The following is a 12,545-nucleotide window of genomic DNA, read 5'->3' as shown; positions in this document are numbered from 1 at the left end:
CCACCTTAGAGGCCCACTGGGAAAGATCAGTGGTGTCCTTACCATCTTTGCCCCTTCCTAAAGGGGATCTGACAGTGAATAGTTTCAAAGACCTTGAAGCATTTGGCTGACTTCCTTTTTTCAATATTTCCATGCTATGGGCTGCCCAGCAGTTTATTCCCTTAAAGTGGTGTTGAAACCTTAGCATGGTGTGTGATTGGTAGCCACGTCTGCAGGGCAAGGCTCCTCTCCATCGGAGAGATTGGGTCCTCTCCATCGGTCAGATGGGAGAATCAACCTCTTTTGCCCACCTGCACAAAATAGTAAGGGCTGTCCCACCCCAGTGATGCCAAAGGGGTTGCACCTGTGACTAGGTGAAATCAGGCTCTTCCTAATTTTGCTGTGGTCTCCTCAGTGATTGCTGCCTGCCCAGTTTCTCCCAACTTCAGCCAGATTTCACCCCCCATCACACAAGGCTGGGGGCACTGTGGGGACGAGGGCTGGTGGGCACCTCATCAGACCTCTCCTCTCCTCCAAAACCCTCTTCTCAGCCTGGCCCAGAGCAAGAGGGAAAAGCAAATCCCAGCCGCTGGCTCTCGCCAGCCTGTCCGTAATCTGCTGTAGGTTCCCAAGGGTTTCGGAAAAAACAAGAATATGTCTTGACGATTATGCGTCTTGAACCTCCAGACCTTTTGGAGCCCGTCCATCTATAAGGCTGTTGCTTTCTAAGGCACTGCTTTTGGGTTGAGTCCTGCGTCGAGCCGCATGAATCAAACTCTCCAGAGAAGTAAACTAAACAAGCTCCCGCCTTAGAAAGTGGGTCTGAACTGCAAGGGCAGGAGCAGGACAAGTCTTGCTCCCTTTGGACTGGAATAGCTCCCTAGTGATTCATCCCACCAGGGAGCTGGAGATAACATTAATATTAATCCTATTAAAAAATAAATAGCCCATGCCATCTTCAGCCACAGCCTCTGAGAAGGAGGTACAAGCTCCAGCTCCTGAGACCCTACATCTCCAGGAGCTGATTCTCCTGCTTGGGTTTGCTCCTGCCATCTGCACTGTGCTTGGTCTCTCATGGGCAGATCCAGCCTCCTGCCTCTCTGGTGTCAAGTCCACACACCAAAATAGGGAGTCCTACATCTCCTGTAATCCCAGCGTGGTTTTTCTCCTGTCTCTCAAAGCTGCTGCCTGCCTGCCTTCTCTTTCTCTGTCCTCTCTCCACATGCATCTCTATCAGGTGTGCAGCCAACAGCCGTTCCCCACAAAAAATTAGCCTTTCTAATTAATTGGACACACAGCCAGTTCCCCTGCGTTATTCACCTTTTTTTTTTCCCTGCTCCTTTCTCCAGGAGAGAAAATTAAAACAAACAAGAATTGCATGAAACCCACCAGCCTGGAGACTTTGTGAGCGAGGGGCTGGGTGAAGGGACAGCAGTAGATGGGAAAATGAAAACACTTCCGTCAACAAAAACTGGTGTAAAGTGGCGTTTGAAGATTAAACTATTTGAACATTAAATACTCTCCCTGGAGAACCAAATTCCTGGAGAAACTCAAATCCAGGAACCAAACCAGAACCTTTTTCTCACCAGCTTTAATCTAAGCGCAGCCAAGAAAGAGAGAAATTGGTTTGTAATTCAGCAGTGGAGTCAGTGTTTGAGAGATGGAGTACTCAATTTATGTGATCCAACAAGAGATGAAATGAAGTGAGGAAAATTATTTCTGATAGATTTGACTTGTATGATACCGATACCCCCACCTCGAATCCATCCATCACTGTATCAGTAAAAGGCCAAGCACTGATACAGTCACTGATCTGTAACCATCTGCTTTAGAAAGAGGTGCCTGGTGGTGAATTTTTGTTACTGAAAACTAAAGGATTTCAAGCATTTTAGAACAATAAGATGATCCTAAGGTTGAAATGATGACATCTTAGTAAAAAAAAAAACAAACCAACAAATTTCCACTGTTGTGGAAAACCAAACTTTGGCTTCTATTTAAGGGAAACATGTTTTACTTTTATCAAAAATACAGCAGGGTCTGGCTTTAGAAAATTATCTGTGACTTTTACACAAACTAGGATTTTCTGAAACTTTACTCTTTCCAAATATTGTCTAAACATTAATTCCTCGTCTTAGCAGCCCAGATGCAGCAAAACACTACCAGTAAGTCACTGCTCACCCAAGGTGACATTCAAGCTGCCAGGATCTTAAGAGCAGGAAAATAGCCCTGCCATCTCACACCTCATGCTCCAGCAGGGAGAGTTCAATGACAACACGGAGAGTAAGAGGAGCAGACGAGCCAAAGAGCATTTTGTCCATTTTGCCCCCGGGGACTGTGTGATTTGCCCAAGGCTGTGTTAGGATTCGGTGTCAGAGAGAGCTGGGGGAGCAGCGTTTAATCGGCGCACGATGCTGAGCTCTGCAGCACTCCTGGTTCAGAGCGCTATAATGCAGTAACACCATAAATAGACTAAAGTCCTGTGAAGAAAGGAGAAAAAAAAAAAAAAACAAACCACCCCACCACATCTCCCCTTCTTCCACTACTGTAAACACAGAGAATAATAACAAAGCAGGCATATGACAACTGTATTGTTATAAACTAACCAGTGACTCCTTAATGTAAAGGATCTCACTCGCTGCAGTGCAAGTCCCTGATGGATTAAATATACAGCTGTGTTCATTAGAGCCCTCTACACTGTGTGTTTAGTCCCTTCCTCAGCCTATTCATAAACACAGTATATTTTATTTATACAGTACCTTCCTTAACTGTGTTATTTTTAAAAGGCTGCAGCTCTAAGTCACCGGAGCCCCCGTCTCTCCTGCCGGTGAAAGCTCAACTTTCCAGCAGGCTCCCGGTTTTCACACGCGTCTCCACATACCTGCTCTGTGGCTGGAGGAGGAGGAGGAGGAAGAGGAGTAGGAGGAGGAGGATTCGCCTCTGCTTGCAGCCTTCTGCCTCCCGGACTCTCCCAGCAGCCTTTCCAGCGCAAGCCGAGGAAGAGTTTCCTTGGGGAAGTCGTACCTCTGTTGCATGCCAGCTGACTAAAACTCTGCGAGCTCCGAGAGAAGTTTGAAGTCACAGGGAAAAAAAAAAAAATACTCCCCATAGACTGGTCCTTGAATTCATTCCTTCGCAGTCATGAGCTCTTATATATTCCCAGGCTCCCACGAGCACGTGAATACATACCTCCGTAATAGTTTTAAAATGTGTGTGTCCTCTGCGCTTCTCTTTATTTTCCATTTCGTTCATTCAACCTTGGCTTATTTCCTGCAGTTTCTCAGCTGGTAATTACGCTCCTCTCGCATTGACACATGAAACAAGTCTGTGAATACCACAAAAAATCCCCTCCGCAGGCTTCGGGGACACGTGCTTGTCTCTCTGAAGTTCACTGTGCCTGTCCCACGGATGTGAGCATGTGGCTTTCAGCTACGTGGACCTGCAGGTGCTCGGGGACAGGTCTCACCAGGGCTGAGGTAAATCACTGCCTGCAAACCCTAAACTCCACGTCCCTGCAGGATGGGGTGCGTAGGAAAAAAGTATATCAGAGGGAAGCGCCGTAATAAGGCAAACACATCGCCTTTGGTGTCCCAACAGCTCAGGTGTGTCTCTGTGGCACAGCGGTGGGATGGCCAAATGCACCCCTGGGGGAAAGGATAAATTCAATTTCACGCTTGAATGGGTAATAACATAAATACCTTCCAAAAAAGGGCAAGGGGACAGACCTTTATTTCTTTTCCTTGGGTGTGAAACTCCCTTTTACTTCAGAAGCAATGCTCTTTGTTAAATCAGTGGGACACCTGCACACTGTCCACTTCTGCTCAGAAGAAGTGCCTGGGCAGGTGTCCGCTGGTTCCATGTGCTAGTTTGCAGGAGCACGACCCTCTGATAGGGTTTTGCCAGCTCCTGACCAGGTGTCTTGGGTCCAAACTGAGTCTTGGCTTCACCAACCAGGACCCGACTTACCTTGGGCCACCCCACCAGGGATCCCCAACCAGGACCACTGCAAACCTCCTACCTTCTCCCCTAGGTCCATGAGGAACACCTCCACTGAGTGACCTCCCCCTTGGAGGAGGTGTGTGGCTTCAGCATCAGGTGTTTTCCCCCTTTTTCACCGTGATGGGCAATGATTTTCACCAAAAAAACCACAGGGTGCTGTCTCCCTTCTCCTGGAGAGCATAAATTCTGCCTCACTTTTCTGGATCTTCTTATTAAAATCAGATAAAAGCCATGTCCTTTTATACCACATGCCAAGCAGATTTGTGGATTCTGCTAAACATATGCTGCCTCCCAGCCTTTGCTTCTCTGCAACAGGTTACTGCTCATTTTCTGTAGCACACCAGCTCCTGTGAGTCAGAGTAGCTTCAGATGCTGCAGCATACTGGGAGGCTCAAGATGAAAACATCCACAGATGTGAAAGATGTGGTTCGTTAAATGTTGCAGTAAATATACTTTGCACATGTTGTTGCAATAAGTATGTAACAAGGGCAATAAATTTAATAGTAACGTGTACATAATGATCAAGAAGTAAACAATGATTTCATTACTGCAATGGCGATTGCCTGTGTGCATGTATAGCTGTATATATGTATTTATTAAAGGCCAAATGGCTTGAGGATTAGGAAGTAAATGATCTCTTATTGACTTGTCTTGGCAACAGTGGCAGATCCTATGGAGAAGCTTGCTTTTGTGCAGCAGTCCCCAAACCTTATCGATGTCCTCAGATCGGTGCTTTCAAGGTACATTGGGCAGTACCGAGGGGTGAGCTTATGATCTCAAAGTTCCATGCAAATCCTCCATGCAAATCCTAAACTGACTGTCCACTCCTGCTTCATCTTATGGCACCATGCCTAGTGAATACGGCCACACTGTTGGGTTTGGTATGAGCTCGATATTGATGCGTTGATGCTCACACCTCCCACCCAAGCCAAAACTCTCCTGTTGCTCCCTCCTAGCTTATTTGGTTGGGACTGACCCACAAAGAGACTTCACTGAGGCACAAGGGCATATTCTATCCCCGCCTGCGACCACGGCAGGCCAACCTGATGGCCAACTTGACACAGCAGCCAAGCCTGTTGGACAACTGTGGACCTGCTGCTTAGAGACATGGTTCCAATTATATTTTCCAACAAATACATGGCTAGCTAATAGGAAAATGACACAGAAAAAATCAGAAGTCTCCTGACAATAAATTTCAGACTCATATGCAAGCAGAAGTAATTATTCCCACAGATCCTGCTGTTGTTAGACTTCCATCTCTGGTGTGTGGGCCGCAGATGACTTGGGTCAACCTATGGCTGATTCTCAGTGACACCTGAGTGCTGATGCTTCTCCAGTTACGTCTCTCCCAATGAAGACGTGTCTCCGAGCATGTGATCCCTGACCTCAACCGTACAGACCTGGCCCCTCTCTAGAACAAGTTGCCCATGTCCAGATATGCAGCACTCAGATGTGTAGCTCTGTAGGGTGTCTCCACAACCCTGAGGGTCATTGTTTCACTGTTATGTGTCTTTCATGGTGCCTTGAATAATGTAGAGACAGTGTGCAAAGCCCACCGGGGTAGTGCAGGAACTCTTTGTGGAGCAGAAGAAGCCAAACCTGATGCAGGCCCTGAAGGAAACCCCAGAACTACACCCAGCTTGGAAGGAACAAGCTGGTTTGGTGGGGAAGGGCACCCATGAGAGAGCTAACCCACAATGTGGTTGACTGTGGGGAGCCAGATTATCTGACAACGTTGATGTACCCATGCAAACCCCATGAAAGAACTTGAGGACACCAGGAGGGACGCCACACCCTGAAGACTTGTAGCATCATGCCTCCAAAATTGCTTACGAGCACCAATCCTGCAATGATTTCTGCTGGTACCTGCCACACACAAATCCTGCACGCCTCCACACTGGGGCAGCAGGATGTGGTAACTGGCAAATCCCACTTCAAAAAACAAAAGGGCCACACGTCAGTACTGGTCACACAAGATCAACCCTGGGCTGTGTCCTGCCATAGGCTCAACCCCTCCAACTCTCATGGGATTCCCAGTCTTCCATGGGAGAGGTGAGCAGGCTTGGCTGGTGGGGCTGGCATGGAGACAAGCAAGTGCATAAACAGAAAGCAAAGCTCCCAGCTACTGAGATGCTCCAAGACATCACTGCCAGTATAAGCATCATTATCTTGGGCTGACGTTAACCCAGTTGCTTTTCAGAAATTACACTAAAAGAAAAAAAAAGAAACCAGCCAGGCAGAGAGGAACTGGCAGTTTCTAATGACTTGCAAAAGATAAGAGGTTGAACACGTGCTCACCTCACGCTTAAAATAGGTTGTGTCATGTCAACAGGATGCCCATCTCTAATTACAAATGATATTTCCCCAGACTAAACAAAGTTTGATATTTATGCTCCATTTCCTCCGGCTCCGATTATAGTCTGTTCTTTTAAAAAAAAATACATGAGGAAGAAGAGGGCCAAGAACTTTGCCCTGGCCACTATTTTTCTGTTCCTGCTGTTGTTCAGGGAATTTTGCCACAAGGAGCATTATGATGCTTTACATGGTAGGATTTTGGCTTGCCTTTGTGCTGATGCTGGTGTTGAGCAGGATAGAGGGGGATCCTCCTGGTCACCAGGTTAGCTCTGGTTCCTGTCCCATCTCAGACTCATCATATGGTGCTGCATCTCTCAGACACTTTGTCTTTAGTCATCCTGAAGGAAGATGCTGCTCTTGATATCTCTCAGGACCAGGCCTGGCCTAGTCCCCTCTGGTACCAACCATAGCCTTCCTCAGGTCCACCTGGCCTTGGGCCATGAAGACATTACCATTGCAAGATGCAGACAGCTCCACTTACAACTGCAAAGGAGACATACCTTAGCTAGCTCCAAATAATCTACTAGTGACCAAAGTGACTATGAAATTAATCCAAAAAGTAGGGTAAAAAACACATCTGAATCCCCTGGGACACTCCACACTCACCCACACAGATATGACTAGCTACGAAGGGGTCAGCTGTGTTCACACTACGATGTAGTGATTTGCAGGATGGGCATACTCCTGGCTCTTCTTGTCACTTGGGTGACTGCCTGTTCCCAGGCACTGCTTGATGCTTAGGCAGGCAGTGCTAGAAAATTGAATAAGAACATAATGGTGCTCAAGACATTTGTGGAGAGCTTGAGGGATGTTGTACATCACCTGGAGTAGCAAATACTGTTGAAACTCCCAGCATGAGCAGGTACCACCACATGATTTAGATGAGATGACTTTGGTGATCAGGTGACTCTTCTGCAGAGTGAGAGTCTACAGAAGATCTGAAGAGCTACGGATGTCATCTATCTGGACTTCTATAGGGCTTTTAACACCATCCCCCACAGCATCCTTCTCACTAAATGGAAGAGCTATGGGTGTGGTGGGTGAACTGGTCAGTGGATGAGGAATTGGTTGGATGTCACATCCAGAGGGTAGTGGTCAATGGCTTCATGCCCAGATGGAGACTGGTGACAAGTGGTGTCCCTCAGGGGTCCTTATTGGAACCAGTACTGTTTAATGTCTTTCATCAATGACATAGAGAGCGGGATCAAAAGCACCGTCAGCAAGTTTGCAGATGGCACCAAGCTGAGCGGTGCAGTTGAGACACCTGAGAGATGGGATGCCATCCAGAGTGACGTGGACAAGCTCGAGAACTGTGCCTATGGCAACCTCATGAGGTTCAACAAGGCCAAGTGCAAGGTTTTGCAGCTGCGTCAAGGCAACCCCCAGTATCCACACAGGCTGCGGGAGGAAGAGACTGAGAGCACCCCTGCAGAGAAGGATTTGGGTGTACTGGTGGGTGAAAAGCTGGACATGAACTGGCAATGTGTGCTGGCAGCCCAGACAGCCCCCTGCACCCTGGGCTGCATCCCCAGCAGCGTGGCCAGCAGGGCGATGGGGGGGATTCTGCCCCTCTGCTCCGCTCTGGGGAGACACCCCCCAGTGCTGCCTCCAGTTCTGGGGCCTCAGCACAGGAGAGACATGGACCTGTTGGAACGGGGCCAGAGGAGGCCATGGAGATGCTGCGAGGGCTGGAGCCCCTCTGCTGTGAGGACAGGCTGAGAGAGTTGGGGGGGTTCAGCCTGGAGAAGAGAAGGCTCCAGAGAGACCTTATTGCAGCTTTTCAGTACTTAAAGGTGTCTTATAAGAAAGATGGGGACAGGCTTTTTAGCAGGATATGTTGTGACAGGACAAGGGGTAATGGCTTCAAACTGAAAGAGGGGAGACTTAGATTAGATATCAGGAAGAAATTTTTCACAATGAGAGTGGTGAGACACAAACCCAGGTTGCTCAAAGAAGTTGTGGCTGCCCCATCCCTGCAAGTCTTCAAGGCCAAGTTGAGTGGAACTTTGAGCAACCAGGTCTAGTGGGAAGTGTCCCTGCCCGTGGCAGGGGGTTGGACTAGATAACCTTTAAAGGTTCCTTCCAACCCAAACCATTCTATGATTCTATAAGATAACACAAGTACAGTTCAGGAGGAAATGATGGCCAGGTGTGGGGGTTGATGGGACATGGGGCAGTGAGACAGTAAGCGAAAAAGAACGGGGAAAACGTGGGCAAAACTCCCAGGAAAGAAAAAGCATGATGCAGGAGCTGCAGAGAGTCCCATCATTTTGGGGGGTTGGAAAACAGGGCAAGTGGAATCTGTGTTTGTATTGTGGAGGGTCAAAACTGCCTCCAGAGTCCTCTGGTTTTACTTTCTGGTGGCTGTGGGCCTCAGACTCACACTGTTGCCCAGTGAGACTTTGAGGCACGGCTTGCAGGCAAAGTTGCCAGGTGAACACCTTGAGAAGACGAAAATAAGGGCAGAGACCTTCTGCCTTGCACTTGCCCTGCCAGATCTGGTGGTCGGAGGCAGCCTGCATCAAACACAGATTCATCAAGTGTCTCTGGGCTTTGTCTGCCCACCCCCACCCCCTCCACCCCCCCATCTCCAGGAGCGTCTTCGAGCCTGTGCTTGAAACATCCCAAGTTTTATCAACAGGTTCAGGAAATTGTGCTCTATGTGAGAAATCTGGTTTATCTTGAAATGGCAAACCAGACGAGACTGATGTGGTTTCTCTTGCAAATACTTCCCCTATCTCTGCCTGACACTGCAACAGCAGGAGGCTCTGTGAATCAGGTGGTGCCCAACAAGCTGCAGAAGAGTTTGCTCTGCCGTCTCTGTTAATGGGGTTAGAGATCATGTTTCTCTCTTTAGATCTTTTACTCCATTCAAAATGTGAAATATCATCCATTCTTTTTCCTTCTTTTCATTTTCTTTTGAGTGGAGAATGAAGAGGAAAACTGGTTTCTCACCTGGCTTTTTTAGTCCCCGCTGTTGACTCAGACCTTGCGAAAATCAACCTCCACTGAAATTACCAATTTTCCCTTTTTGTTGTCCCTTTTCTTTCCACCTCTTCACCGTGTTTACTTTGGGTAGGTGATGTCTTACTGTGGGGAAGCTATAATGAAGGCATTGCCAGCATTATATCTGGGAGGCCTTGAAGCTCATCATGAAACAGGTAATTTTCAGCTCTTGTGGAAAAGGGTTTCACCACAGTTGGTTGAGAGTGTGATCTGCCCGGTCTTTAGCTCCTTCTATGCTGATTTTTCAGGCAAACCCTGAAAAAAAGAAAGTTGCAACCGTGTCCTTGGGAGAGAAGAAATGACTTAGAAATGCTCTATTTTTGTCATGTTCCTTAAACCCTTTGATCCTTCCCATAGCCCCTTGATCCATCACTACGTCATCGCTTATTGAAAGCATTTTTTTTTATAGCCCACAGCTGGATTCTGGGTTATTTCCAAAATGTCTTTGCTTCCTGCCCAATGTGTTGGCTTTTCTTGAGTAATATAACTCCCACCCCCAATGATGTATTTTGGGTTTTTTTTGCATGGAGGGGAAAATATTTAAGCCCTAGCTTCATCCTTGCTGTGCTGACACAGTACATCATGGCAGTCCCTGCGCACAGTGCTTCGGGTGGAACATACTCCTGGAGAAGGAAGGTACCTGCACCATCTAACACCCCCCAGCCCACCAAATAATGAAGCAGGGGGTACTCTGAGAGACATGGGGGAATGAACATTAGAGTTATTTCATTGGAGAGAGAAAGCGGACATAGGGCAACAGCATGAAAAAATGTATTTTTAGACCTGCTCATTGGTCTTTCAGATTGTTCAAAACACTGGAAATTTCATTTGATGCCGAACGTCTCCTTCTAGATTTTGGAGGTGGGATGCACTCAGCAAAAGCTTTGGATCCATTGCACAGGCTGCATTTCCACTGGGAAGTTTAGTGCACAGGAGTGGTGAAATATGGAGAATATAGAAGCACAGATCACTATGCTCAAACATGTACCATCAGCCCCCTGTCGAGAACAAGCAGAAGAAGCTACAGCAGTAGCATTGAAGATCTGAGTAAATTCCTGGTCTCCTTTTTCTTATACAAATTTGTAACCCCAGAATTATGTCGTGGGTGAAAGAAGATGAGCTATCTCTGATCAAATGTAGACATCTGCAAGGTCGGCATCTATCAAATAAACCACTGATCTTGATATCCTCCAGCAGCTCATAGAGGGAAATGGAAGCTCTTCTTGCTCGTGATTCATCTCATTCTCCAGCAGATGAGTCACCCATAAGGAGCTCCTACTTTCTCCTGTGAACACAAAGGGAGTGGTGAGTGACTAATGCAGACACAGATTCAAAATTAAAGGAAATGAGTCCCTCGTGCAGTCAGGAAACAGAGAACTGGATTTTTTGCTGGTTGTGGGTATACCTCCTGCTGGTATAAATCCCAGCTTTCCTGCCCAGGTTGGACATATCAATCATTTAAAATACTTTCCAGATTTCCTTGGAAGAAGCCACTTGGGGATGGTATTGCCGGATGTGTTACAAACATTACAAGTGATTCTGCCATTCTGTTGTTGCTTTGAAGGTCTGACATCTGTCACCCCACTGAGTGAAGCACTGAGCAGGATTCCTGCCCTGAGGAGTGTCTGTACCCCTATAAAGCATCTCCTTCACAAATGCAAAGATCTTTGTGAGCAAGTTGGGATGTAACTTCTGGGGTTAGACTGTACATCCCTTTTCCTACCCAGGTCAAAGACACTGGGTTTTAGACAATGATCCTTATAGATCTCATGAACCATCATATCTAGAAGGTCTGACTGTGCCATATCATAAGCATCTCCTGGTTGGAGGACCATGTGCCTTAGGATTTACATTCTGATGTCAAGACTCCTGTATTTCTGTCCTCTCCATAGCATGAGTGAAAAGAAGATAAGCTCTTCTTTGCTCATTGTACCTATCATATAATCACAGAATGGTTTGGGTTGGAAAGGACCTTTAAAGTCCATCTAGTCCAACCCCTCTGCCATAAGCAGGGACATCTTCAACTAGATCAGGTTGCTCAGAGCCCCGTCCAACCTGACCTGGAATGTTTCCAGGCATGAGGCATCTCCCACGTCTCTAGGCAACCTGGGCCAGTGTTTCACCACCCTCATTGTAAAAAATGTCTTCCTTATATCTAGTCTGATATCGAGTCTGTCCAGAGGGTCCATGCACCTGCTAGCACACCTCGTATCTTAATGGGTGAAGTAAGCTGTTCCTAGGACTCAGGACTACGAGAGTAGCCACATTGCTTATTGGTTCACACCAACATCACTGGATTTGGATCTTGGTTGTTTTCAGCTGTTCGGTAAGACAGTCTTGATAAATGTTTAACACACCCCAGATGGGACTAGGCTTTTTACTGTACATTGGTGAATATCCACTGATTAATAGCTTATGCCCACTGAAAAGTGGAGGCATACAGCTCCCACTGACCTTCCCCTTTCTCCAGACACACACGTGCCAACATCCATTCCTCTTTCAGCCGCAGCACCGAGGAAGCTTCTCACCTTTCACATGTGACACTCCCTGTGGTTACCTCATGGTGGCCTGCTCCCAGCTCAGCCCATTTCATCCTGGAAAAATGCAGATAATTTCTAAACAAAGAAATGAAAAAAAAAAACCACCAAAACACCCAAAAAACCCCAGCGCATTGTGCAACATGAGGTTGTCTTAAGGCTTGAGATTCAGGGTAAGAAAGTCACTGGAGATGGTCAAAGAAAACATTGGCAATTCCTTTCTGGCCGCTGAAAAATTCGCTCATTGACACGTGCAGTGAACACATTGGACAACTGATTTACATATACTTTGCCTGCCCTCTGGTGGTGGATGGCTGCTGATTAATTGTATGTATACCTATCTATTTATATATACATGTTTACACATATATGTATGTACATACATATATGTATGTGCATATGCATATGCATTGACATATATGGGCGGAAAATGCTTGCACCTGAATTGTACCTTGAACCTGAATGATGCAGATGTGAGTGACAGTTAATTATTGCCACTGGCTGTAGCTGGTCTTTTTTAATGCTGAAGATTTTCCACCTTGCTGTGATTGTGTTAACATTTAGTTCAGTTAAAATAATTCGGCATGAAAATAATAGAAGTATAGTTAAACGTTTGTTCCAGCTTGGAGAGACCAGTGAGCTCTTCATGTGTCCTTTTCCTCTCTATAAATA

The sequence above is a fragment of the Numenius arquata genome, chromosome 1 (assembly GCF_964106895.1).
Source record: "Numenius arquata chromosome 1, bNumArq3.hap1.1, whole genome shotgun sequence".
NCBI classification, from domain to species: Eukaryota; Metazoa; Chordata; class Aves; order Charadriiformes; family Scolopacidae; genus Numenius; species Numenius arquata.
This window is presented reverse-complemented; position numbering follows the sequence as displayed.